Raw genomic sequence first — 26372 nt, 5'->3', positions numbered from 1 at the left:
AGAATTTTCAGCAAAACTGAGGCTGTATTAGCCAAACAGACCTTGTCTTCCTGAGATCGCACTTCACCCAAGCCACAAAGTGCCTGCAGCCCATTAACAAGCAGCCTCTTGTGCCCTGCTTGGCTCTAGGGTTGAGCAGTTAGCGCAAGCAACAGACCTTGGCCAGCGCAGTGAGCGCATTTGGAAGAAAACAGTTGTGGACAGACCACTGCTGCCTGTAAGAGCTGTGATATCTCTTAAGGAGATTGCAGGGTCTGTATTGGCCAGACAGCCCATGACTTTCTGAGCTCCTGCCCCATCCAGTACATATTGACAGCTGCACATTGATAGGCAGCTGCCCCTGCTCTTGAGTAGTGCATTTAGGCCCAGGGTGGGCAGCAGTTGACCTTGTTACGAGTGGAAATTTGTACAGTGAGCCACAGATACAGTGAGGGCATGTAAACTGACACTGCAGTGACAGGGGGAAATTTACTCACTAGACCCAGGAGACGCCCAGGGTCCCTGCGCCACCCAACACACCTATCACCCAGAGGCACATCCAGTTTCAGAGACTTACAGGCATCTGATAGGCAGTATCAGGCCTTGAGGAGCACTGGTCCCTCTGCTAAACTGCTGTAGATCAGGGGTAACCGAGAGCTGCCTATAGCACTGTCTCTTCCACTTACTTATAGATCCGGCATAGACAACAACCATAAGCGGATCACTTTGTAGTTCTCACCGGGTAGCCCTGAACAATCAAAAGCAGTGGCTGAACTTGGTCTACAGGGGAGCCCCTCCCAAGGGGCCACAAAACTAATGCATCTGCAGGCTGGCAACAGACCACAATAGAGCAACTCCTGACTAGTCACACGAGCAATACACACAAAGCGTGGTTGCAACAAGTACACAAGCCTGCTAGGGCAAATCCCACTCAGTGGGGTCAGCCCCCACACAACAACTCTTATCCTGAAGGTACAGCTAACTCACATAATTAGTCAGCCTGAACATTAACCCCACCCACGGATCTACTAACAACAATAAAGGCTGGACAACAACAGAAGATCACACAAAACCCACACGAAGGTCATGTCCAGAGTTTCTGGCACAAGGGATCAGGAAGAGTATGCCACCGGGCCACACAGGAGACCTTCCACATTAGGCCATCTGGCCAAGGCTAAGAGATGAAACAAATATTCCCGACACAGAGAGGCTAATAAAATGAGAAAACAAAGAAACATGCCACAAATGGAACAAGAGAAAACTCCAGAAAATAAGCTAAATGAAATGGAGGCAAGCAACCTACTAGAGACAGAGTTCAGAATAACGATTATAAGGATGCACAACAAACTTATGGGGAGAATGGGTGAGCACAATGAGAACCTCAACTGAGAGATAGTAAGCATTAAAAAGAACATAGAAATCATAAAAAAGAACCAGACAGAAATGAGAAATACAATAACTGAAATAAAGAATACACTAGAAGGATTCAACAGTAGAGTAGATGAAGCAGAAGACCGAATCAGCAAATTGGAAGACAAGGTAGCTGAATACACCCCATCAGAACAACAAATAGAAAAAAGAATTTTTTTAAAAATGAGGATAGTTTAAGAGACCTCTGGGACAACATGAAGTATAAAAATATCTGAATCATAGGAGTACCTGAAGAGAAAGAGAGAGAGAGCAAGGGATTGAGACTCTATTTGAAGAAATAATGACAGAAAACTTCCCTAACCTGGCAAAGGAATTAGACATACAAGTTCAAGAAGCACAAAGAGTGTCAAACAAGAGAAATTCAAATAGACCTACACCAAGACACATCAGAATTAAAATGCCAAAGGTCAAAGACAAAGAGAGAATTTTAAAAGCAGCAAGAGATAAGAAGCTGGTTACTTACAAGGGTACCCCCATAAGAATGTCTGCTGACTTTTCAATGGAAACTTTGCAGGCCAGAAGGGAATGGTAAGAAATATTCAAAGTTTTGAAAAACAAGAATCTACAACCACGGATATTCTACCCAGCAAGGCTTTTGATTAAAATGGAAGGTGAGATAAAGAGCTTCCCAGACAGAAAAAAGCTTAAAGAATTCATCATCAACAATTATACACCAACAAATCAGACAATCTAGAAGAAATGGACATATTCCTAGAAACATACAATCTCCCAATAGTGAGTCAAGACGAAACAGAAAATTTGAACCGACCGATTACCCCAATGAAATCAAATCAGTAATCAAAAACCTTCCAAAAAACAAAAGTCCAGAACCTGATGGCTTCACAGGCGAATTTTACCAAACATTCAAAGAAGAATTACATATTCTGCTCAAACTATTCCAAAAAAATTCAAGAAGAGGGAAGTCTCCCTAACTCCTTTTATGAGGCCACCATTACCTTGATTCCAAAACCAGGCAAAGACAATACAAAAAAAGAAAACTATAGGCCGATATTTCTTATGAACAATGATGCAAAACTTCTCAATAAAATATTAGAAAACCTAATTCAACAATACATTAAAAATATCATACACCACGATCAAGTTAGATTTATTCTTGAGATGCAAGGTTGGTTCAATATCCGCAAATCAATTAATGTGATACACCACATTAACAAATCAAAAGATAAAAACTATATGATCATATCCATCGATAGTTGCATAAAAAGCATTTGATAAAATCCAGCATCCATTTATCATAAAAACTCTCAGCAAAGTGGAAATAGAGGGAACATACCTCAACATAATAAAGGCCATGTATGACAAACCTACAGCTAACACCATAGTCAATGGGGAAAAGCTAAAAGCATTTTCCTTAAGATCAGGAACAAGACAAGGATGCCAACTTTCACCACTCCTTTTCAACATTGTATTGGAAGTCTTGGCCACAGCAATAAGACAAGAAAGAGAAATAAAAGCCATCCAAATTGGAAAGGAAGAAGTAAAACTCTTGTTATTTGCCAATGACATGATACTATATATAAAGAACCCTAAAGATTCCACTAAAAAACTATTAGAACTGATCAATGAATTCAGTAAAGTAGCAGGTTACAAAATAAATATTCAGAAGTCTGTGGCATTTTTATACACCAATGATGAACTTTCAGAAAGAGAAATTAAGAAAACAATCCCATTTACAATTGCATCGAAAACTATAAAATACCTGGGAATCATATTAACCAAGATGGTAGAAGACCTGTTCTGAGAAATTTAGAAGTAATGAAAAAAGAAATTGAAGAAGATACAAATAAATGGAAGCATATACTCTCTTCATGGGTAGGAAGAATCGACATTGTTAAAATGGCCATACTACCCAAAGCAGTCTATAGATTTTATGCAATTCTTATCAAAATACAAATGGCATTTTTCAGACAGCTAGTAATAAATAATCCTAAAATTTATATGGAGCCATAAAAAACCCCGAATAGCCATGGCAATCTTGAGAAAGAACAAAGTTGGAGGTATCGCACTACCTGATATCAAACTATAATACAAGTCTACAATAATCAAAACAACATGATATTGGCATAAAAACAGATACATTGATCAATGAACAGAATGGAGAGCCCAGAAATAAATCCACACCTATACATTCACTTAATATATGACAAAGCTGGTAAGAATATACAATGGAGTAAAGACTGTCTCTTCAATAAATGGTATTGGGAAAATTGGACAGATACATGTAAAAAAAAAAAGAAGAAGCTGGACCATCTTTTTACACCGTATACAAGAATAGACTCAAAATGGATTAGAGACTGAAATGTAAGATCCAAAACCATAAAACTTTTAGAAAAAAACATAGGTAGTAAACTCTCTGATGTTACTAACAGGAATTTCTTTTCAGATATATCTCCTCAGGCAAGAGAAACAAAAACAAATGGGACTACATCAAACTAAAAAGTTTTTGTACAGCAAAGGAAACCATCAACAAAACAAAAAGACAATCAACTGTTTGGGAGAAGATACTCACTAATGAAACACCTGAAAGGGGTTAATAACCAAAATGTATAAAGAACTTATACAACGCAACAGCAAAAAAAAATGCAGTTAAAAAATAGGCAGAAGACCTGAACAGATACTCTCCAAAGAGGAAATACAGATGGCTAACAGACATATGAAAAGATATTCAAGGTCGCTAATCATCAGAGAAATGCAAATTAAAACCACAACGAAATATCACCTCGCACCTGTCAGAATGGCTATTATCAATAAATCAAAAAAACAACAAGTGTTGGTGAGGATGTAGAGAAAAGGGAACCCTCATACATTGTTGGTGGGATTTGCAAATTGGTATAGCCACTATGGAAAACAGTATGAAGTTTTCTCAAAAAATTAAAAATGGATATATCTTTTGACCCAGCAATTGCCCTTCTGGGTATTTATCCAAAGAAAACCAAAACAATAATTCGTAAAGATCTATGCACTCCAATATTCAGGGCAGCACAATTTACAATAGGCAAGATATGGAAGCAACCTAAATGCCCATCAACAGATGACTGGATAAAGAGATTATGGTTCCTATATACAATGGAATATTACTCAGCCATTAAAAAAAAAATGAAATCCTACCATTTGCAGCGACATGGATAGACTTAGAGGTTATTATGCTGAGTGAAATAAGTCAGACAGAGAAAGATAAATACCATATGATTTCGCTTATATGTGGAATCTAAGGAACAAAAAGAACAAACTAATCAAAACCAGACTCACAAATATAGTGGACAATTTGATGACAGAGGGGAGGGAGTTTGGGGGCTGGGAGAATGGGGTGAAGGATTAACGAAGTACAAATTAGTGGTTGATAATTGGGCACAAGGATGGGGAGCATGGCACAGGGAATGCAGTTAGCATTAATATGACAGCTAAGTGGAGGGTCAGGGGATGGAGGGAACAATAGGGGAATCATTTTGTGAACAATATAGATGTCTAACCAATGTACTATATACTTGAAACTAATTTAAATAAATAAATTTATTACAAAAAAAAGCGGCACGAGAAAAACAAATAATTACCTAAGGGAACACCCGTAAGACTGATAGCTGATTTCTAAAAAGAAACTATGCAGAACAGAAGGGCTTGGCAAAAAATTTTCACCAGGATGAAGACCCAGGATATACAACCAAGAATAATTTATCCAGCAAAGCTATCATTTAGAGTTGAAGTACAGATAGAGAGCTTCCCAGACAAAAATAAGCTAAAAGAATTTATTACCACCAAGCCAATATAACAGGAAATGTTAGAGGGACTTCTTTAAGAAGAAAAATCATGTATCAAAAACAGGAATAAAGAATGCTAACAATTACATTCCTATCAATAGGTACCTTAAATGGAAAAGAATTAAGTTCTCCAACCAAAAGATAGAGTGGCTGAAAGGATAAGAAAACAAGACGCCTACATATGCAAAGGAAGGGGAAGGAAAAAGATATTGCTTTGATGGACCTAGAAGTTATTTAAATCAGACAGAGAAAGATAAACACTATATGATTTCACTTGCATGCAGAGTCTAAGGAATAAAAAGAGCAAACTAATCAAAAACGGTCTCACAAATATAGTGGACAATTTGGTGTTGGACAGAGGGGAGTGGGGTTTGGAAGGCTGGGAAAATGGAGTGAAGGGCTAAAGAAGTACAAATTAGTAGCTGATAGATGGTCACGGGAATGGCGAGCACGGCATAGGGAATGCAGTTAGCATTAATACGTTGGCTAAGTGGAGGGTCAGGGGAGGAAAGGTGCAATTGAGGGGATCATTTTATGAACTATATAGATGTCTAACCTATGTATTGTATACTTGAAACTAAATAAAAAATAATAATAATTTTAAAAAAAAAACCGTTGTGGTTTTAAGCTACTGAAACTTGGGAGTTGTTGAACGATCATGCGCTGGCCTTCCTTAATTAATACAAAGGCACTAAAAAAGTTTCTACATTTCTATAGAATATTTCACCTAACCTACAGTGCTTAAACTCAAAATTGGGAGATACAGATTATGTATTCAGAAACATTTTCTCAGTGACACAAAATCACAGAATGTGGTGCCAAGTAAAGCTGGTGAATTGTCTTTTCAGGCAGTGTTTGAGAAGAGAATTGTCTCTAATCCAGTTTAGGTTTCAAGCTGCTTAATGATAAGGCCGTATATTATATAACCACTCAAATTTCTTCCCAGTCTTCTGATTTTACACTCTTTAGCATAATGCCATGGCTGGAAAGAAATAGGTTATAGAGAAGAAACAATATGGTTTATATTCTGGGTTAGTCAGCAATTTCTATAGAATACGTTTATTATTTTAAGATTTATAGTGACTTTTCAATGCTCTAAAGGTAAAATTAGTGAATTGTAACAGTTTTTATATAAATTACTTGGAAAAATTAAGATTCCAGCAGTGCCTATAATATACAAAGTAAACTAGTCATTTTCTTTTCATTCAAAATACATTCAAAAACATGTATTAATCACTAATAAAGTTCTAGGCACTAGGCAAGACCTCACAGATACAAGATATATAGGAAATGGTACCTGTCCTCCAGGGTCTTAACAGAGGGAGAGTTTTCATCTAAAAAACGATTTACATGACAATGTGTTAAGTGCTATAGTTGAGAGATAAATAAAACTTTAAGTCATCATAGAGGAAGAAGAAAATAAGGAACAAAGTATGTCAGAGAAAGGAAGAAAAAAAAATTCATGTCATTAATTGCTGCTGAAATTTTATATATGTGTATATATATGTATACACATATCATATACATATACATCTATGTAGTGAGAGAGATAAAGAAATACATACATACATACGTTTATATACATATACAATTTAGATGTTAGCAAATTTAAAATCATAATTTATGCTTTTATCTAAAAAATTGTGCAAGTGAATATTTTAGAACAAAAATTGTAAGCCATAGCAAATTTAGGTTTATCAATTTCCAAGAGCCAGCTTAAATATGATGATCTCTGCCTTTGATAATTCAGAGAATTGAAGGACCATAAAAGTCCCGAGTTGTTACCTATGGCAAGTTTTCTTAACCTCTGACTCTCAATTTCTGACCTGTGAATTGGACATAACTCCTACCCTGAAAGACTGTAGTAAGGATTAGAAATAACGTATAAAAAACCTGACACATACCTTGTAAATAATTTGCTTTCAACAAATAGTAGTTGTTATGGTTGTAGTTGTACTTGTTATCTTTAAAATTAGAAAGCTGAACTGAACCTGCTCTGACCCTGAAACATGCTGTGGAAGTTAGCTTTTGAACTAAGCCTTGTTAGGACTTTGTTCATGTATTATCCTTCTATTTTCTTTCTCATAAAATACTATAAAATTTACCCCAGCAAAAAAATAAATAATCAGCATCTGGGCTTTTGATTATTTGAATTCAAAATCAACAGGCATTTATATATTTTAAGGAAATGAAAGAAAGGGAAGCAGAAACATGATAAAGTGGAAAACGTATAAGGAAATTAAGGATTCGAAGACATCTGGCAAAGCCAGTCATCAAATTAAAATATTCTTTGAGCTATGGTTACCGCTAGAGGCTTCTTTCAGGCATAAAATATCATAATCATCCTTAAGATTCCTTTGCACTATATAAGCAAGGCAAACTACTTCATAGCTAAATAAATGCCTGCAGTGGTTATTATTGTATTCTTTGTTACATAAATTACTCAAAAACTGTACCCATGTTTTCTAAATATCTATGAAATACTTTAAACAGTAGATATATAATATAATAAAAAAAGAAATGGGAACAGACATACTCTAACAAGCTTTTATATGTACTTTTTTTTTTTTTTGGTAAAATGAGAATACAGTCAAGAGAGAAGAATAACATCTCCTTAGTCTATCACTGAAGCTGATTAAGAAATGAAGATTTAGAAATTAGACAGCTAATGTTATAAATAAAATGACATATGAATCTAGATACTTAAATCTATATTGCAAAGACATGTTGGGAGAAAATTCTCCATGTGTCCCTCATGGTTCTACACATCTTGCAAGCAGAGGCACTGACAGCTTTTGTTCACTACATTTTCAAGGATATTTGTATAGTAAACAGCCTTGAGAAATGAATATATCTTTCCTGGGAGAAGAAAGTAGATTTATTTGCTAACCAGTATAATAAAGATAATGTCTCCAGGGTAAAGATTGGGCAGTTTTGTTTATAGCCCATTATGAAACATTGGACTTCTATAAGTTCAGAGTTCCTCAGTTTTGATGCACAATCACTATATGATCATCATCCACCTGAACCACTCTACAGTGTACCCACTGGACTTAGGGAGCAAGAGAATCAACATGAACATGAAGTGTATGCTGCTTGTTGTGCCACAAGTAATAGTTTTCTTTTTTGATCCAGGAGTCTCATGTCTTTGGTCAGCATCCATGAAAGTGTGACAGGCGAACTTGTTAAATTGCAAGTAAGGTAACACTTCAGACCCTTCACAGTTCTTGACAAGGCATTACTTAAAAGTTAAATACTTTGTGAACCATAAGCACACTTCAGAAGAATGGTGACTTTCAACTAAACAAAGATTTATTGAGAATCTAGCATGTACAAGGCACAGTGCCTTAATTTTCAAGTTCTTAATTTTCAACTGAGGCAAATAATCACCTACATTCCAAAGAGCTCAACGAACCAATCTTTTCATAAAACTTACTCTCAGACTTCAGAGAGTCTGAGAGAAAACGTTTTTTTATTCAGCTCTAGTTGCTAAGCTTCTCTCACTTTCAGGTTGGTTGTAAACAATTAGAGCAAAGCTAACCAAAATCTAACAAAAATAAACAAGGTAGCTTTGCAAGCAATTTTTTAAAGTATTTTCTGGGACCGGCTAGTGTACATTTACTTCTCACAGAGAGTTATTTTATTTTGAAATGACTTGCTAGATTTAATTCAGTGTCATCCCTGCAGGGACACAAACCACAACTAGCAACAAGAAAATTTGTACTACTAATCCCCTAAATACCACATGGTTAATTAATCTCAGTGAATAACATGTTTTCTAATGCAAATTATTCTAATGTCATTCATTGCCTCAAGGTGTTTCTAATGATGTCTATGCAATGTGTCAGAAGATAATACTTTAGTCACCATGTGATAGAAAATTTGAATGAATAAGCAGGGAAATCTGGTTCATCTGAAGTCAGTGGTAGCCAAAAGTTCTGGTCAAGATGGTGGAGTAGGTAAATGCTGTACTTGCTTCCTCTCATGACCACATCAAAATTACACTAAACTACAGAACAACTATCATTGGGAGTCGCTTAAAGTCTAGCTGAACAGAAGTCATAAAAATGGGAACATACAGTGGAGGCCAACTTGAGATTGGTAGGAGGAGCATATACACAAAAGGGGCTAGTCCCTATACATGCCTGGGGCGATTGAAAATCAGGAGAGATATCTCGGCTATGGAGGTCCCCCTGGATGAGCGATGGGTTCAGCCCCACAGCAGGCTCCCCAGCTCAGGGTTCAGTGCCAGGAAGAGAAGTTCCCACAATTTCTGGCTGTGAAAACCAGCAGAGACAGTAACTGAGTAAAACAGAGAGCATCTGAATTTGCTGAAGTTCCTCTTAAGCTGTGCATGAACTTACTCAATGACAGACTCACTTGCTCTGAGCCCCAGCACTGCAACAGCGACTCAAAAAGCACCAAAGACATGCGGGGAGAAACTGAGTTGTCTGGATTCAGAGTGAATGTGGAAGGTCAAATTTCTTCCAGACAGACGTGTGAGCAGAATCCATTCTCTCTTTGTTGAGCCCTCTCTTGACCCAAAGTGCAGACACAGGTGACTACCATATCTGAGTCTGCATCAACCAGGCTAACATTGTTCACCCTGCCCTAGTGATTCCCTGAGATCCTAGCCCACCCAAGTTGCAGACCCACCCAAGCCATTTCTGTTGGCATATCCATACAAATAGCTTGTCTTGGCTCATGCTGAAAACTTTCCTAAAATCTCTCAAAGAGTCACAAACCCCAAAAGAGCAAATTCTGGCCTCAGCATGCCCTGTACCACTTGTTGAGCAGCCCCAAGTCCAGCTCTAGGAGCAGTCAGCTTCAGTTAACAGCTTGGCCTCTCCAGGTACCTCTAAGCCCAGCACAGGTGGTGGCCATCTGTTAATTGCTTGGTGACTTGCAAGTGGCCCCAGACAAAGCACAGGCTATAGCTGAACATGACCTGTAATGGGATTCTTCCCAGGAGGGCCCAGGGGCTGGCATGCTCTGTAGCTGGCTTCTGACCAAACTGGAGCAACACCTGGGGCTGCATCCTTGAACAACACACCAAAGAATAGACTAGCCAGGCAACTGAGCCCTGCTAAAGTGAATCCTGCTCTATAGGGTCAGACCTTCACCAGCCAGTCCTCACAACCAAGTAACTTGAGGGTCAGTCTCTCCCATTAAAGTGCAAACAGTAACCAAGGCTCAACTACAATAGGAGGACACACACAACTCATAAAAGGGACACACTTGGAGCACCTAGCTCAGGTAATCAAGGAAGACTGTGCCACTGGGCCCAACAGGACACCTACTACATAAGACCACTCTACTAAGGCCAGGAGATACAGCAGCCCTACCTAATACATAGAAACAAACACAGGGAGGCAGCCAAGATGGGGAGGCAAAAAAAGATGTCCCAAATGAAAGAGGAGAACAGAACTCCAGGAAAAGAAGAAAACAAGATGGAGACAAGCAATTTATCAGATGCAGAGTTTAAAACACTTGTTATAAGAATGCTCAATGAATTTAGGGGAAGAGTAAATGAATTCAGTGATAACTTTAACAAAGATATGGAAAACATAAAAAAGAACCAATCAGAAATGAAGAATACAATAACTGAAATGAAAAGAATACATCAGAGGGAAACAATAGTTGCTTAGATGAAGCAGAGAATGAAACCAGCAACTTAGAAGATAGCAGAAAACACCCAATTAGAACAGCAACAACAACAAAAAAAAGATTCCAAAAAATGAGGATGGTTTAAGGAGCATTTGGGACAACATCAAGTGTACCAACACATGCATTATAGGGGTACCAGAAGGAGAGGAGAGAGACCAAAGAATTAAAAACCTTTTTCAAAAAATAATGATGAAAAACTTCCCTAATCTGGTGAAGGAGATAGACATACAAGCTCAAGAAGTGCAGAGAGTTCCAAACAAGATAAATGCAAAGAAGCCCACACCAAGACACCTCATAATTAAAATGGCAAATTTTAAAGACAAAGGGAGAATCTTAAAAGCAGTAAGAGAAACAGTTAGTTACCTACAAGAGCACTCCCATAAAACTATCAGCTGATTTCTCAACAGAAATGGCATAAAATATTTAAAGTGCTGAAAAGCAAGATCCTACAACCAAGATTACTCTACCCAGCAAAACTATCATTTAGAGTCAAAAGACGGATAAAGAGCTCCCAGACAAAAGAAAAAGCTAGAGTTCATCACCACCAAGCCAGTGATACAGGAAATATTAGAAGGACTTCTTTAAGAAGAAGAAGGAGAAGGAGAAGAAGAATGAGAAGTGGAAGGGGGAGGAGGAAAGGGAGAAAGAAAAGGAGAAAAAAAAGATTAAAAATATGAATAATAAAATGGCAATAACTACATATCTCTCAACAGTTACTTTAAATATAAATCAATTAGATGTCCAATCAAAAGATAGGGTAGCTGAATGGATAAGAAGACAAGACCCTTACATATGCTGCCTATAAGAGACTCTCTGGATCAAAAGACACACACAGATTGAAAGTAAAAGGATGGAAAAAGATATTTCATCAAAACAAAAATAAAAAAAAAAGCTAGAGTAACAATATTTATACTAGATGAAATAGATTTTAAGGCAAAGGCTATAACAAGAGACAAAGAAGGACCCAGTAATCCCACTTCTGGGTATTTATCCAAAGAAACTGAAAGCACTACTTCAAAGGGACATGAGAATCCATATGTTCATTGCAGCATTATTTACAATAGCCAAAATATTGTAGCTTGGGTGTCCATCGATGGATGAAGGAATAAAGAGGTGGTACATATATACAATGGACCATTACTCATCCATAAAAAAATAAATATGGTCTTACCATCTGCAACAACATGGACAAATGTGGAGGATATTGTGCTAAGTGGAGTAAGAGAGAAAGACAAATTACATATGTAATCTAAAGAGCAAAATAAACAAAGCAGAAACAAACTCATGAATACAGAGAACATTTTGCTAGTTGCCAGATGAAAGAGTGCACGGGAGAACAGGTGAAAAAGGGGAAGAAATTAGGAGTACAAATTAGTAGTTATAAAATAGTCATGGGAATGTAAAGTATAGCATGAGGAATATAGAGAATAATATTGTAATAACTATGCATGGTGTCAGATGAGTACGAGGTTTATCAGGGTGATCACTTTGTAGTTTTATAAATGTCTAATCACTATGCTGTACACCTGAAACTAATACAATTTTTTATGCCAACTGTAATTGAAAAATAAAATATTATTTAAAAAATTTTTTTAAGTCAATGGTAGCTAGATCAACAGAAGCCTGTTAGAGAACTTGAAAGAATTTTATTTTCCCAGAAGTCGTTTTCTCTTCCTAAGGAGCAATTGCAATGAAATTAAGACAGCTATGAAATTTCATTAGAAAGTGACTATAATGGACAATGAGTAATGCAAAACAGCTCTGGCCATTTCTCTTCAAGGCACACTTCCAGAGAGATTCGATATCCTGTTTTTTAAGCATTGTGGGAAGTTGCTAAGGAATTCGTGTTGGCATTGCCATTTGAGCATTCTGAAGGAAAGGATGTGTACTGTGTATCATCAAGATTTAACAATCCAAACATTGCTAATGTTGCTTCTCTTTTTTCTTTTTCATGTTGCATATCATTGAACTATGTATGAACTTTAGATTGACACATGCAACACTGAATAAAATGCTTATATCCTCCTCATTAAGTCAATTGCTGCCCGAAAATAATTCCAGGTTTTTTGGCACTCTTCCTTGACATTTTCATTGATTTATCCCAAAGAAGTACAGAGTGAGGATTTATTTATATACAGAAAAATTTTATATCTTTGAGGTTGCATATTTGTGATAAAAACTGTTCATTGCTCCTCAATATCTATCATTGCTTTCTTTCTTTTAGTATTACCATTCTCAAATATTAAGTGGGCATGTTGCTTCCAAGCTATGTTCCCTAGCCCCCTCGTGTGAGTTTTATATTCCCCAGCATCCTTTGCAGCCAATAACAGAATGACCTAAAGTGATATGAGAACTAGTTAAGCCACTTCTTTTTCCATTTATGAAGGTTGCAACCCAGATGCATTGGTGATAAATCAACTTAGAACATGCAGCTCAGGAAGATGGTGAAGCAGTAAATTAGAAGGTGCTATGGAGGTTAAAAAAATAATTAGTACTTTTCCTTACACCTTCTAAGTTCTTCTAGCTGGGCTAATAATCAAAATAACAGAGACAGACTAACAGGAGAAAATCAAAGTTTTAATACAAGTATATGGGGAATCCACATAGGCATAAAAATTACAAAAACAGTGAGGTAACATTAGGTGTGTAAGATATTTTTGACACAGGAAAAAAGAAAGGGAAGGGGTATTAGATTTCAGAAGTGAGAATGAGCAATTTCCAGGTAGTTGAAGAACATACCTGCGAGAACATTCTTGCTGGGCAACTCAGAAACAATGGGACATAGTGGGTATCTATCTAGCCTGCCTGATGCCCTCTTATTTACCATGCTTAATTCAAGTTAAGCTGAGGCACTTTTCTAAGATTTCCTTCCTGAAGCATGTTTCTCTGTCTAAATCTCTTGGGCAGGAGAGTGGTAGGCAGGGAGCCAAGTCGGGGGCGGGGGGAGAAGGAATCAAATGTTCTTTCTGAGTCTTTTGTTTCTTAATAAATGACTCAAAATCAATATCTCCAAAAGCAGCTTAAAGGTGGCAAAATCTTGGTTACCTTCAGTGCCCAGGTCCCTGAGCTGTTTTGTGGAGTAGGCCTACCTTGACACCTTGGTCTGCGTTCCAACTCAGATTTTTTATCAGAGAAAAATTTCCTTTCTTGTTTAAGCCATTTTTATTTTGATCTCTCTTAAAGTAGCCAAATAGTATGTTAATCAATAAAATATTACAAACTAATTCAGTTTAGGACTGTCCTGCTTATAATTTATCTGAGATCACTTAAAAAGTTGGCATGTGGCTGATAAATGCCTCTGTTAAAACACAAAATCTAGACCAGGGACTCATTAGGAAAAAAATTTTAAAACTCAGGTGCTAATTACATTTTACTGCTCATCATTTAACCTGCTTATCTTTTAACACATTCTGAGATGTTTACTAAATTGAAGTTGGAGCTCAAATGCAGTTTCTTTTTTTTTAATTAAGTTTATTGGGGTAACATTGGTTAATAAAATTATATAATTTTCAGCTGTACTTTATAATTTGACATCTGTATAATTCTATTGTGTGTTTACCACCCAATGTCCAGTTTCCTTCAGCTACCATATATTTGATACCTTTTATCTACTTCACCTCCCCCTACGCCGCTATATTTGGCCTTCTTTAACCATCTACACCCTCATCCCCTACCCCTTACCCTCTGGTAACCACTAGTCTATTGTCCAAGTCCAAGAATCTCTGTTTGTTTGTCCTGTTCATTTGTTGCTTTTAGGTTTATATCCCACATATGTGATATCATGTGATTTTCAACCTTTTCTGTCTGGCTTATTTCACTTAGTATGATTATTTCAAGGTCCATCCATGCTGTTGCAAATGGCAGTATTTCATCTCTTCTTATGACTGAGTAATATTTCATTGTATATATGTACCAAAGCTTCTTTAACCAATCATCTATCATAAGACACTTCGGTTGCTTCCATGTCCTGGCCACTGTGAATAATGCTGCTATGAACATCAGTGTGCAAATATCTTTTGGGATATGGGTTTTCAAGTCTTTGGGGTAAATACCCAGTAGAGGGATTGCTGGATCATATAGTAGATCAATTCTTAGTGTTTTGATGAATCTCCATACTGTTTTCCATAGTGGCTGTACCAAGCAGTTTCTTTAAAATAAGATGTAATTTTTTTACCTAGCAACCACCTTAAATTAAATTTTGGGTGTCCCAACTTTGCTTTTATCTCCTTATTGTTAATGTCACATAATAAAAAAATAAAATTCTGTTACTAAAACAGTAGTATAGCAATCATATAAAATATCTGTCAACTATAAACACTGGTAAAATAGCAGTATGTCTGGGAATTTTACTTCAATCACATCAAGAACTTATAGTACTATACCGTCATTGTTTTAGTCTTTATCATTAAGGTAATGTTCACCATACCATCATCAGCGAGGTATGCGCAAGGCTTGTAACCCTAGACTGGTTAGATTTACTTCATAATTATTGACCGTTTTTCTATTATTTATTTTTCTCTTATAATAGTCATTTCTCTTATATTGGGAATAAGATAAGAAATTTCACAAGAAGCCCTACAAAAAAAGAAAACCTCTAAATTTGACTCATTATGTAACATTGTTATATTCCCTGAGGATTTCCTTTTGTCTATACATTCATTTATTATTTCATTCAACAAACTTTGTTAAGCAATATGCTTATAGTATAACGATAAATAAGACACAATTTTTCCCACAGCGATGTTAACATACTCTTGGAGAAATATATAAAGAAAATAATTATGTGAACAAATGAATACTTTAATCACCAAAATTTCTTTGTGGAAGGCATTGCCTTGTTGAAAGAAATACATGAATATGCTACATTAGGGGAGGGGTATGACCCTAAATTTCATGCTCCAATTTTTTTAAATGTTGGTCATAAAGAATGTGTGTCCTGCTAACTGATTAAATTTGTAATGTATGCATGTGTGTAGATTGAAGCAGAGCTGATGTCTTATGCAAAACAGAGAGAATAAGCAAAAAGGAGGTTGCTTTTGATTTTATCAGATCTCCTTAGCAGGCTTTTTCTGGATATAGTAAGAGGTTCAATAGACAGTGGGAAGGAAGTAGTGCTAAGAGACCAAGAAGCAATTGGCAGGTTGCGCCCAAGTTGTGAAGAGTCCATTAAGCTATATTCAGCAGTTTGGACCTAAGCCTACAATGACAGAACTGAAAGATTTTAAGAAGAAGGATGAGAATCAGATATGCATTTATAATAGTCATTCCAGCAGTACTGTAATGGAGGCTTTTGCCATGGCTAGGCAATAAACAAAGATGCTGTGTCCGAAGGAGTGGATGCACTGCAAAGATATTTCTAGAGCTTATTAGTTGGATGTGGGAGATGATAAAGAAGTTGGAAGCTAGGAAATTCTCAGGATTCTTACAGGAAAAACTTGATGTTGAGTTGAAGGATACAGAAACAGTAAAGGGATATTTTCCTTTTCTTCTTTTACTTTCTTTTTCTAACAATGGGAGAGATCTGAACACCATTTCATAAGCTAAAAAAAGAAGCCAGTAAAGTAAATGTTTAAAATTATCAAGTAAGTACTGAATCAATATCCCAAAGGAGGCAAAAGAGATGTTTGTGAAATACAATAAATGTTTGTGAAATACAATAAATGTTTGTGAAATACAATAAATGTTTGTTTTTGAAATCAAAATAACTTTCCTCTCAATTATTCAAAATCTAAACTAATGAGGTTTTATTCTATTGTATTTATTCTGCATACTACATTACATTTAATAAAATAATTTTCAGTCTCATTTTAGTGGCCCATTTTTGAGATGAATCGTCATAATAAAAATAATGACCACCATTTAACAAGCACTTAGTTACAAAAACTCCAGAAATTAAAAAAAAAAAAAAAAAAATCACCTACATCAAACAGTAAGTTGTGGAACCAGGTTTCAAAGCCAGGTCTGAAGTCTGTAAAAATCTATATTCTAAATCACTATGGTCTATGGCCTCCCATATAATTTGTAACTACAGGCCTTTTCTTAAATTCTTCTAATAAAGTTTTAGAGTGAAATAATTTAAGTATTGGTACAAGAAAAAAGACAATCCATAATTATAATTAAAACTCAATTGATTTGTTTATTCCTCAGAATCAAGATGAGTTTCAATCTTGTTAGCCATAGAACAGTTTACTCTCTCATTTAGGAAAGCCATTTTCATTTGTCACAAGTCTAAAAGACAAAGACTACTAGGCATATAATGGGATACTGTTATTGCCACCAATACTAATAAATATTGTCGGCCTTTTACAGATTATTTCTATCATAATTACAGCTTAATTTTTGAGTTTAAAAATATAAAAAAAATTTTATGAGCTTTATAAACTTTGTGTGATGTTGCAAGTATTTAAGTATTAAATTTAGGATTGCTATGTTTTATTTGCAGAACTTTTGAGATTTTTTTAAAGTTGTAGGTGTCATGGATATATTTCAGAAATGAGGATACGATTTCAACTGTAATATATAAAATGGAAATTTTCAATGAATTTTAAAAAATATTTTCAAGTTAAACTTTTCTGAAATGCAGTGTGAATTTTAACTGTAGGACCTTATGAATGACTCATAATAACCTTATAAAACATAGAGAAGTGCAATGGTTTCCCAAATTATCTCTTATCGTCAGATCCTCAATTATCACCAGGGGTCAAAATTCTGAAATTCCAGTCTCAAGAAAAGAGATCATCCAGGTTAGAGGTACCAGATTAGCTATACATGCACATCCAGCCCCTGTGAAAACTGGATTGACAAGCAGTCTCCCCGGCGTTCACCTTTTATAAGCAAAAGAGAAAACAAAACAAAACAAACAAAAAAAACAAGCTGATTCAAATCATGTCAATTAAGATTCCCTACAGAAAAATGTTTCATCTTAGCTTGAGAGGCCCTGCTTCAGACAAATAATTCAAAGTCTTCTGCCCTATTGGTTTTATTCCCTTAATGTTAATTTTTGCCTTTTCCCAACTGATTGGTTTCTATCTCTGCAGGGGCAGAGGTAGCAGCAGAAGCACTAACAATAACATCTACTAACTGTGCCTCTCACTTCAGAGACCCAGATATCAGGTCAGTCTATTTCCCTGACACTGGCTTCTTCCAGAACTGCTGTGCAGTGGCTTTTAGCCTATCTTCTACGAAGGGCAGCTCTAAGGAAACAGGACAACCAAGGAGAGTTGAATATAAATGGAGGAAAGGACTTTCAAAGTAGGTGAGGGTTTATATTTTACTGAGTCTCTTTATGTTACCTAACCAAGGCACTGTTGCCTTCACTGAGTTGGAACCTAGATGCTGTTGAAACCAACAATATCCCACCTTTGTTCTCCCACGCTCTATGTCCCTCCTGACATATATTTTCGTTGTGTTTCCCCCAAGAGCTTCATTTTATAGCTGTGGCAGAAAGAGCATTTACTTTGGGGAGCTGGGCAGGCTAGTAGGAAAAAAAGGGCAGTTGAGGAAAAGGAAAGAATAAATACCACAGAAACAGGTGGAGTTTTTTTTTTTTTTTTTTTGTTTTTTTTTTTTTCAATGAGATTTGTTAAGATCACAATCAGAGGCTCACATACAGAACTGTTCAAGAGAGAGTTTCAAGGTTCTATTAACAAGGTGTGACATTCAGCAGAAAAGAAGTTAGACTTTTTATCTCAGCAGAGAATCCAGGGAATTTCTGGCATGGCAGAAGCACTTAGAGACCCCATCCTTGACATGGATGTTGGCATTCTGATAACAGGCACTGTCAATGAGATGCCCTGACCAAACAGCAAACAGGATTGTGGGCATCTGAAGGTCTCACGGAACACAATAGGAAGGAGCTAATTTGGAGCAACTCATGACTGAGGGTTCTAACTCCCATAATTTGGTTATTAAAAGTAAATATGTAACCATATTTTGTGGTCACAGGCTGATGAAGTCTAGGATATCATGTTATACTTATAACATATACATTTGTTTCCCAATTCACACAACCAAAGCATTATTTGACATATCGACGTCATTTAGTAATATTGAAAGCTAATTTTTGGTCTTATAGTGAGCTTCACATTAAAATCTTCATAATTTAATTAAAATTCCCGTCTTCCAAGGTGGCTGAATTCCAGAGTTTTCTAAGGCAAGTTATGGTGAGGCCAAAATAATAAACATAGTAAGATCATTTCTGCAAAAGTTTCAACAAATGTCAAGCTCAATTTGTGTGGCAAGGAGTAAAATCCAGAATCATCATCTAGGTATCAGAACATAAGCCTTCAAATGCCCAGTGAAGGGTCAGGAACAACAGCCAAGAGCAGTAACTAGCAGAAGCAAATGAGCAAAGGAAACAGAACTTGAGAAGACTTGGCCAGTCTAATCTAACTCCAGAATACAGTATCTTATAACCAAGACAATTGTTGAAAATACCCTTTATCAGACACCTCTTGCGATAGCTTAAAGCTATTGCCTTTTACCTGAGGCTTTGTGTTTCCTAACCCTTTTGATTGAGAGATATATATACCCCATGCCTAGTTTAATGATATGGCTACTACATAATATAATTTAAAGGCATGTGGAACCTGGTTAACTGACTCAAAATATGAACCCCAATGAGGAAATGTAACTAGTTAGTGATTATCAGCCCGAATCTTGAGTCTCCAAGACCCACTGGGTCTCCAGAGTCACTGTTGCTCTCTGAGACGATGAAACTTAACACTTGCCAACTCTAGAGGACAGGCCAGATCACTATCTTAGTTTTGTGGGCATTAGGCTGTGTCTGAACCAGAAGCCAGTGGCTCCTGATTCCAGTGACTAGTGGCAGTTGCTGTCTATAAAAGACACAGGCCATTCTTTGGACAAAACCAAATCAATAATGAGACATGCAACCAAATATCAAAGGTAAGAACAGAGGATCAAGCCCAGAACAGAAAGTAGCCAGCACAACTACTTTTGTAGACCCAGCTTTGCAAGGAGGGCTTCTCATTCCTGGGAGAGTTAATTGTCATCTGGCAATCACAAAGAGACAAGCTGAAAAGAGAGGAGTGAGTATACTACACAATTTTGCCTAGAATTGTTCCTGACATTATTTTAAAAGGATGGGTGGGGGGAAGTGGTGGGCCTGGCGCTTACTAAATGACATTTATGGCTTTTTTAAGTAATCGAATAAATTATGACACAAAGTGAAAACTAGGTAAACCAAATACACACTATTCTTAAAATATATCCAAACAAATTTGTAGAGATTAAAAATAAAATTAAAGTGTGCTCATTTCAGCAGCACATGTGTTAAAAATAAAGTCAGTCTATGGCCATGCTGTCCTGAACAAGCCTGATCCCGTCGGATCTCGAAAGCTAAGCAGGATCAGGCCTGGTTAGTACTTGGATGGGAGACCACCTAGGAAGACCAGGTGCTATAGGCATAAAAAATAAAAAAATAAGGGATTGTAAGCTAACAAGGTCCTTGCAATCCATGAGGTCAACCAAGGTTTGCCTCATCTAAAAAATAAAAATAAAATAAAAAGTAAAAATAAAGTCAAAGAAATTATCTGGATCTATGGTAAAAGAAAAATTGCACCAGACCAATTAGACGGTCAAGGGAGACTTTAGTCAAGACTGTTGCATAGGGGAGAGAGATTATTGCAGTAGAGGAAAGAGGTGAAACTCATTTCTACTGAAATAAAAGGCAGGAGGATTTTTAAAGGCTGCGGTGAGCTAAAGGATATTAGTGGGGAGGTTGGTCAATGTGATTAGGTCATCCACTTTTGCTATTCAGTGCTTATCAAAGTTAGGTTTCTACCCTCCCACAGAGACTGGAAGATGGGGCCCTATCTTTCTCCATAATTATATTTCAAAGGGATGAGAAAATATTTTGACATTGTAGAAGGTTTACATCTCAAAGGCACAGAGAAAGTATTTACAATGGCAAATTTTCTAAAGTAAATGCTCTAAGAAAAGGGAGTTCAGGGGTCTATTGTCAAGAAGGTTGTCTAAAGTTTAGTCAGGCTGAGGGGTACATTGTAGTCTTGGTCACTATTTTTGACCTTGGAATAGACATGCTGAAAACTATTTGCATCTAGCTAAATAAAGATCCCCTCTTCTTCCCTGGTTCAGCTCCATGATTCTATTTTGCAGGTCAATTGCTTCAATGAATGATTATTCTTAAGGCAAACAGCAATCACAGTAAAACCCTCTTTGCAAATGCTGTTTTTCACTTTCAACTTAAATCTCCCTTGGGGACTTGCTACTACCCAAACGCACATTTGGTATTTAAACCAAAAGTATTATCCCACCCAGGTTAATTTTTCAAGAGAAGATCCCAAGTTTAATTGTCCACACGTGACTGACTACTGGAAAATCTTTTCTGCAAAGGAAACTATATGTAGGAAGCTTTGACTCAGTCTGCTTCCCAACTTAAAATTCTTAATAAATGCTTCACTTCCTTCATGTGTGTATCCGTCACCTGTCACTCAGTGGCACTAGAGGGCAGGAATGAAATATTTCTGACAACTGTTCTAACAAAAACATAATGAAATTCTTCTGATGAATCCCATTTTAACAGGTCATGGCATCAGATTGACAGGTCCAGCAATTCATTTGATTACTGAAGCTTTGCAGGAGAAAATGAGGTCTGAGAAAAAACAGCTGATAAAAAAGCACAGAAAAGGTCGAACAAATCAGAGAAATGATCAGCCTAATGAGCCGCAAAATTATTTATTTGCTTGTAAAAAAGAAATTAGCCATAGTTCATCATACATAAGCAATATTGTCTTAGTTGATGGAACACTTGATTGCTCAAAAAGAAAAAAGGAGGGTGGGGGTATCCAGGTATGCAACATCTGGAAGGAATTATTGGATTTTTAACAATTTGAAAATTCTAGAGACATATCCAGAGCCAAAACAATTAAGAAACCCCTGTTGATTGAATCCATATCTTGTCTGATGGGGCTTCCAGCTTGTTAAGGTGTTTACTACATAAACAGAGAATAGAAGGACTGTATAGTTCATTTTGTTATTTGGCTTCCATTTGTTCATGCCCATCAGAATGTGCTGGAGCTTACCTTCCTATTTCATCCTTCTGCTTTCAGGATAATCCACTTTTTCTCCCTAAAATAAACTTTGACAATGGTTATTAAAGATCCGCTTGTCTCTCTTGGCTAGCTTTACTCTTACAGTATTTTTTGTACATTTCTTGCCCTTGTTCTGTTTTTTATGTGCAGATAGATCAACAATGTTCTATACACAGGAAATTAATATTCCATGTCTCACATACTTCCCTTAGAACAAAAAAGTATGTATTCTTATGCCTTTGTCTACTGATGGAATATGGTACAGATGTGAAATCCAGCTTTACAAAGCTCCAGTGAAGAAAGTTGCTTTTCTTCAGTGTCATGCTTAGCCTATATTTCAGTTCAACAGCCTTTTGACAACTCAATTCGGCCTTGTAATCAAGTGTTTTTTTCTCATATAACAAATGAATGTAATCCTCCAAAATAGTACAAGATGCATTTGTGAATAACCAAAAACATAGTAAGTATTGACACTATAGAAACAAGGAGATCTTTAATGTACGTCACTAAAACAAAATCAGATTGGGTGATGGTTTTTTTTACTCTTTATTTTGAAATGATTATAAACTTATAGGAGCTTGTAAAATTAGAACATAGAGTCCTTTTACCTTTAACCTAGTTTCCCCCAATAGTGAAAACTGTAGTATAATATCGAACCCAGAAAATCGACATTGGTAAAATATTATTAACTAAACTACTAAGTTACAGAATTTATTTCATGTTCACCATTTTTGCATGCATGTGCTTATATATGTGTGTGTGTGTGTGTGTAGTTTGCAATTTTATCCCATGTATAGATTTGTGAAACCACCATCACAATTAAGATATGAATCTGTTCCATCACCACAAAGGAACTCCGTTATGCAACCATTTATATTCGCACCACTCACCCACTTTATCCCTGCCCTTTCCCTCTCCCCTGACAACCACTAATCTGTTCTCTAAATTACAGACTTCTACATTTTTCCCAGCATTCACCATTACAGATACACTTTGTATCCATAAGCCTTTAGTTTTCTCTCTCCTACCCAACCTTCTCTTCCCTAGAGATATATAATTTAACTCAGGCTATCTGAAAAACTGCTTTTAATTTTGTTCTTATCTTTAATTTAAATGAAGAATGTTCAGGCTCTAACGTAGGAAAGAGAATGTTTGTAGGAACAGTTTCCCTTAGTCAGGCCAGTAGCATAGATTCTAAGTCCTATCACACAAGTGAGTGTTGTGATGTTCTTAGTAATAGTTTGGGACTGAGAAATAGAACTGATTTTATTTGCCCAGATGAAGAACTAATGAGGATATGGAATCCAGCAGTGGTAAAATCAAAACAGAGACAAAGATTTGATTCTTATGAGTCCTGAGTAACCTAAGAAATCAACCACCTAATATGCTGTCAGAGGTACCTTTCTGGCCACTGCTGCTTCATAATTGGTATTTTGGCTCATACCACAGGTCTTAAAGGAAAAGGCATCAGTACAATCTAAACATTTGTTTATACTATCTTAACAATGTATCACTGTAGGATCAGTGAGCTTGCAGAACAAGTATTTTTGTGTTTTTATAGTATGATAGCATATTTAATGTCAGGAAAACATATTCGCAATTATTAATATGCATAAAAAGCATATATATAACAAAATATCAGCAGAATCAAATTTTGTGCAAAAAATACATAATAATGCATATGTACTCAAAATTTAAACATTTTCTGCTATAAACTCAAATTCTGCACAGATTATCTAATTTTATTTTGTTTTTTATTTTTTTAATTTATTTTTAATTACAGTTGTCATACAATATTATATCATTTTTAGGTGTACAACCTTTATATACCTTACAAAGTAATCATCCCAACAAGTCTAGTACCCACCTGGCACCATAAACAGTTATCACAATATTATTGGCTATATGCTGTACTTCACTTCACATCCCCATAACTAATTTTATAACTGGCAGTTCGTACATCTTAATCCCCTATCTCTTTTTTGCCCATCCCCTCACCCCTCCCATTTGGCAAATTCTATGAGTTTGTTTCTGTTTTGTTTATTTTGTTCCATATTTATGTTCCATATTTTGTTTATTTTGTTCCATATTTTGTTTATTTTGTTCCATATTTTGTTTATTTAGATTCCATATTAAGTGAAATCATATGGCATTGTCTTTCTCTGTCTGATTTATTTCACTTTACATAATACCTTCTAGGTCCACCCTAGTCGCAAATGGCAAGATTTCATTCTTTTTTATGGCTGAGTAATATTTCATTGTATATAATATCTTCTTTACCATTTGCATATCGATGGACACCTAGGTTGCTCCCATATCTTGGCTACTATAAATAATGCTGCAATGAACATAGGGGTGCATTATATCTTTTTAAATTAGTGTTTTGGATTTCTTCAGATAAATATTTGAAAGTAGAATTGCTGGGTCATGTGGTAGTTCTATTTTTAATATTTTGATAAACTCCTATACTGTTTTCCATAGTGGCTACATCAATTTACAATCCCACCAAGAGTGCATGACAGTTCCCTGTCTCCACATCCTTGCCAACACTTGTTATTTATTGATTTCCTGATGATAGCCATTCTGACAGATGTGAGGTTATATCTCACGTGTTGATTTACATTTCGCTGTTGGTTTTGATTTACATTTTTCTGATAATTAGTGATGTTGAGCATCTTTTTTTGTTTTGTCCATCTGTATTTCCCCTTTAGAGAAATGTCTATTTAGGTCTTCTGCCCATTTTATAATTGGATTGGTTTATTTTTTATGTTGAATGGTATGAATTCTTTATACATTTTACATATTAACCCCTTATCGGAGATATCATTGGTGAATATCATCTTCCATTTGGTAAGGTGACTTTTTGTTTTGTTGATGGTTTCCTTTGTGATACAAAAGCTTTTAAGTTTAATGTAGTTTTATTTATTTTTGCTTTTGTTATCTTTGCCTTAGGAGACATATTCAAAAAATATTGCTAAGACTGATATCAAAGATTTTATAACCTATGTTTTCTTCTAGGAGTTTCATGGTTTCAGATGTTGTATTTAAGTCTTTAATCCATTTCGAGTTTATTTTTGTATATGGTTTAAGAAAGTGGTCTAGTTTCATTTTTTTGCATGTATCTGTCCAGTTTTCCCAGCACCATTTATTGAAGAGACTGTATTGTATATTCTTGCCTCCTTTGTCATAGATTAATTGACCATATAAGAGAGGGTTTATTTCTGGGCATTCTATTCTGTTCCATTAGTCATGTGTCTGCTTTCATCCAGTACCATACTTTTTTGATTACTACAGCTTTGTAGTATAGTTTGAAATCAGGAGGCATGATATCTCCAATTTTGTTCTTTTTTTCTCAAGATGTTTTTGGTTCTTCAGTATCTTCTGTGATTCCATATAAATTTTAGGATTATTTGTTTTAGTTCTGTGAAAAATACCAATGGTATTTTGATAGAGATTGCATTGAATCTGTAGATTGATTTGGGTTGTGGACATTTTAGTGATATTAATACTTCCAATCTATAAGCATGGTATAGCCTTCATTTATTTGTGTCTTCTTCAATTTCTTTCATCAATGTCTCACAGTTTTCAGAGTACTGCTTTACCTCCCTGATTAAATTTATTCCTAGGTATTTTATTCTTTTTGATGCAATTTCAAATGGTATTGTCTTAATTTTCTTTCTGATAGTTTGCTATTAGTGTATAAAAATGCAACATATTTCAGAATATTAATTGCATATACTTCAATTTTACTGAATTCATTTTTTAGTTCTAATAGTTTTTTGTGGAATTTTTAGGGTGTTCTATAGAGCAAGTTTTAATTGTAAAAATAATTTAAAATACAGAAGAACTGTTATGTATTTTACACATCACATATAAATACTTTTATAATATTCAACACACTGGTCAAAACCTCAGACAAACCCATACAGTAAAAATATTCTTTATAAACCTGTGCTGAAATTCTTTAAAATTTTATTGTTCAGGGAAAATTCTGGAGGGTAGTGGGGAATGTGAGTGTGAGCTCATTCACAGTGGTTTTATGTCAGAGAAATAATAAATTTTGTTATGCTGCACTCCACTCTAGCAGAATTTAAAAAAAAAAAAAAAGATTATCTCACGAACATAAGGTAATAATGGTAGATAAGATTTCAAATTGGAAACACCAAAAGAAAAATTTACAGATTTGGAAAAACATAACTGAATCAAAATGTCTACACCTAAGAAAAATCTTTAGTCTGTGAATTAATATCTGGTTTTTCAAGAGAGAATTTAAAGTTGGTAGTATTGATTGGCAATATACAGTTTGCTATATAACATTTGAAACTTGATACTCAAGATCGATCTAAATAGATTGGGAAGAATTTTGTTATTTTTAAAATTGTGTGTGTGTACTCATTACTAATCTCATAACCAACCTCAAGTCTCACTTGATAAATCACATCTG

The 26372-nt window shown here is 35.7% G+C and overlaps 2 pseudogenes; one reads left to right on the top strand and one right to left on the bottom strand.

The window, feature by feature from the left end:
• The window catches only part of LOC120597840 (importin subunit alpha-1-like), a 148330-nt pseudogene that overhangs the window by 51088 nt on the left and 70870 nt on the right, over nt 1–26372 (bottom strand).
• Nucleotides 20163–20281, top strand: LOC120597952 (uncharacterized; annotated as a pseudogene).

The sequence above is a fragment of the Pteropus medius genome, unplaced genomic scaffold, assembly GCF_902729225.1.
Source record: "Pteropus medius unplaced genomic scaffold, Ma_sr-lr_union100, whole genome shotgun sequence".
Classification (NCBI taxonomy): domain Eukaryota; kingdom Metazoa; phylum Chordata; class Mammalia; order Chiroptera; family Pteropodidae; genus Pteropus; species Pteropus medius.
Note: the sequence above shows the minus strand (reverse complement) of the source record. Positions and strands in the feature narration are given on the sequence as shown.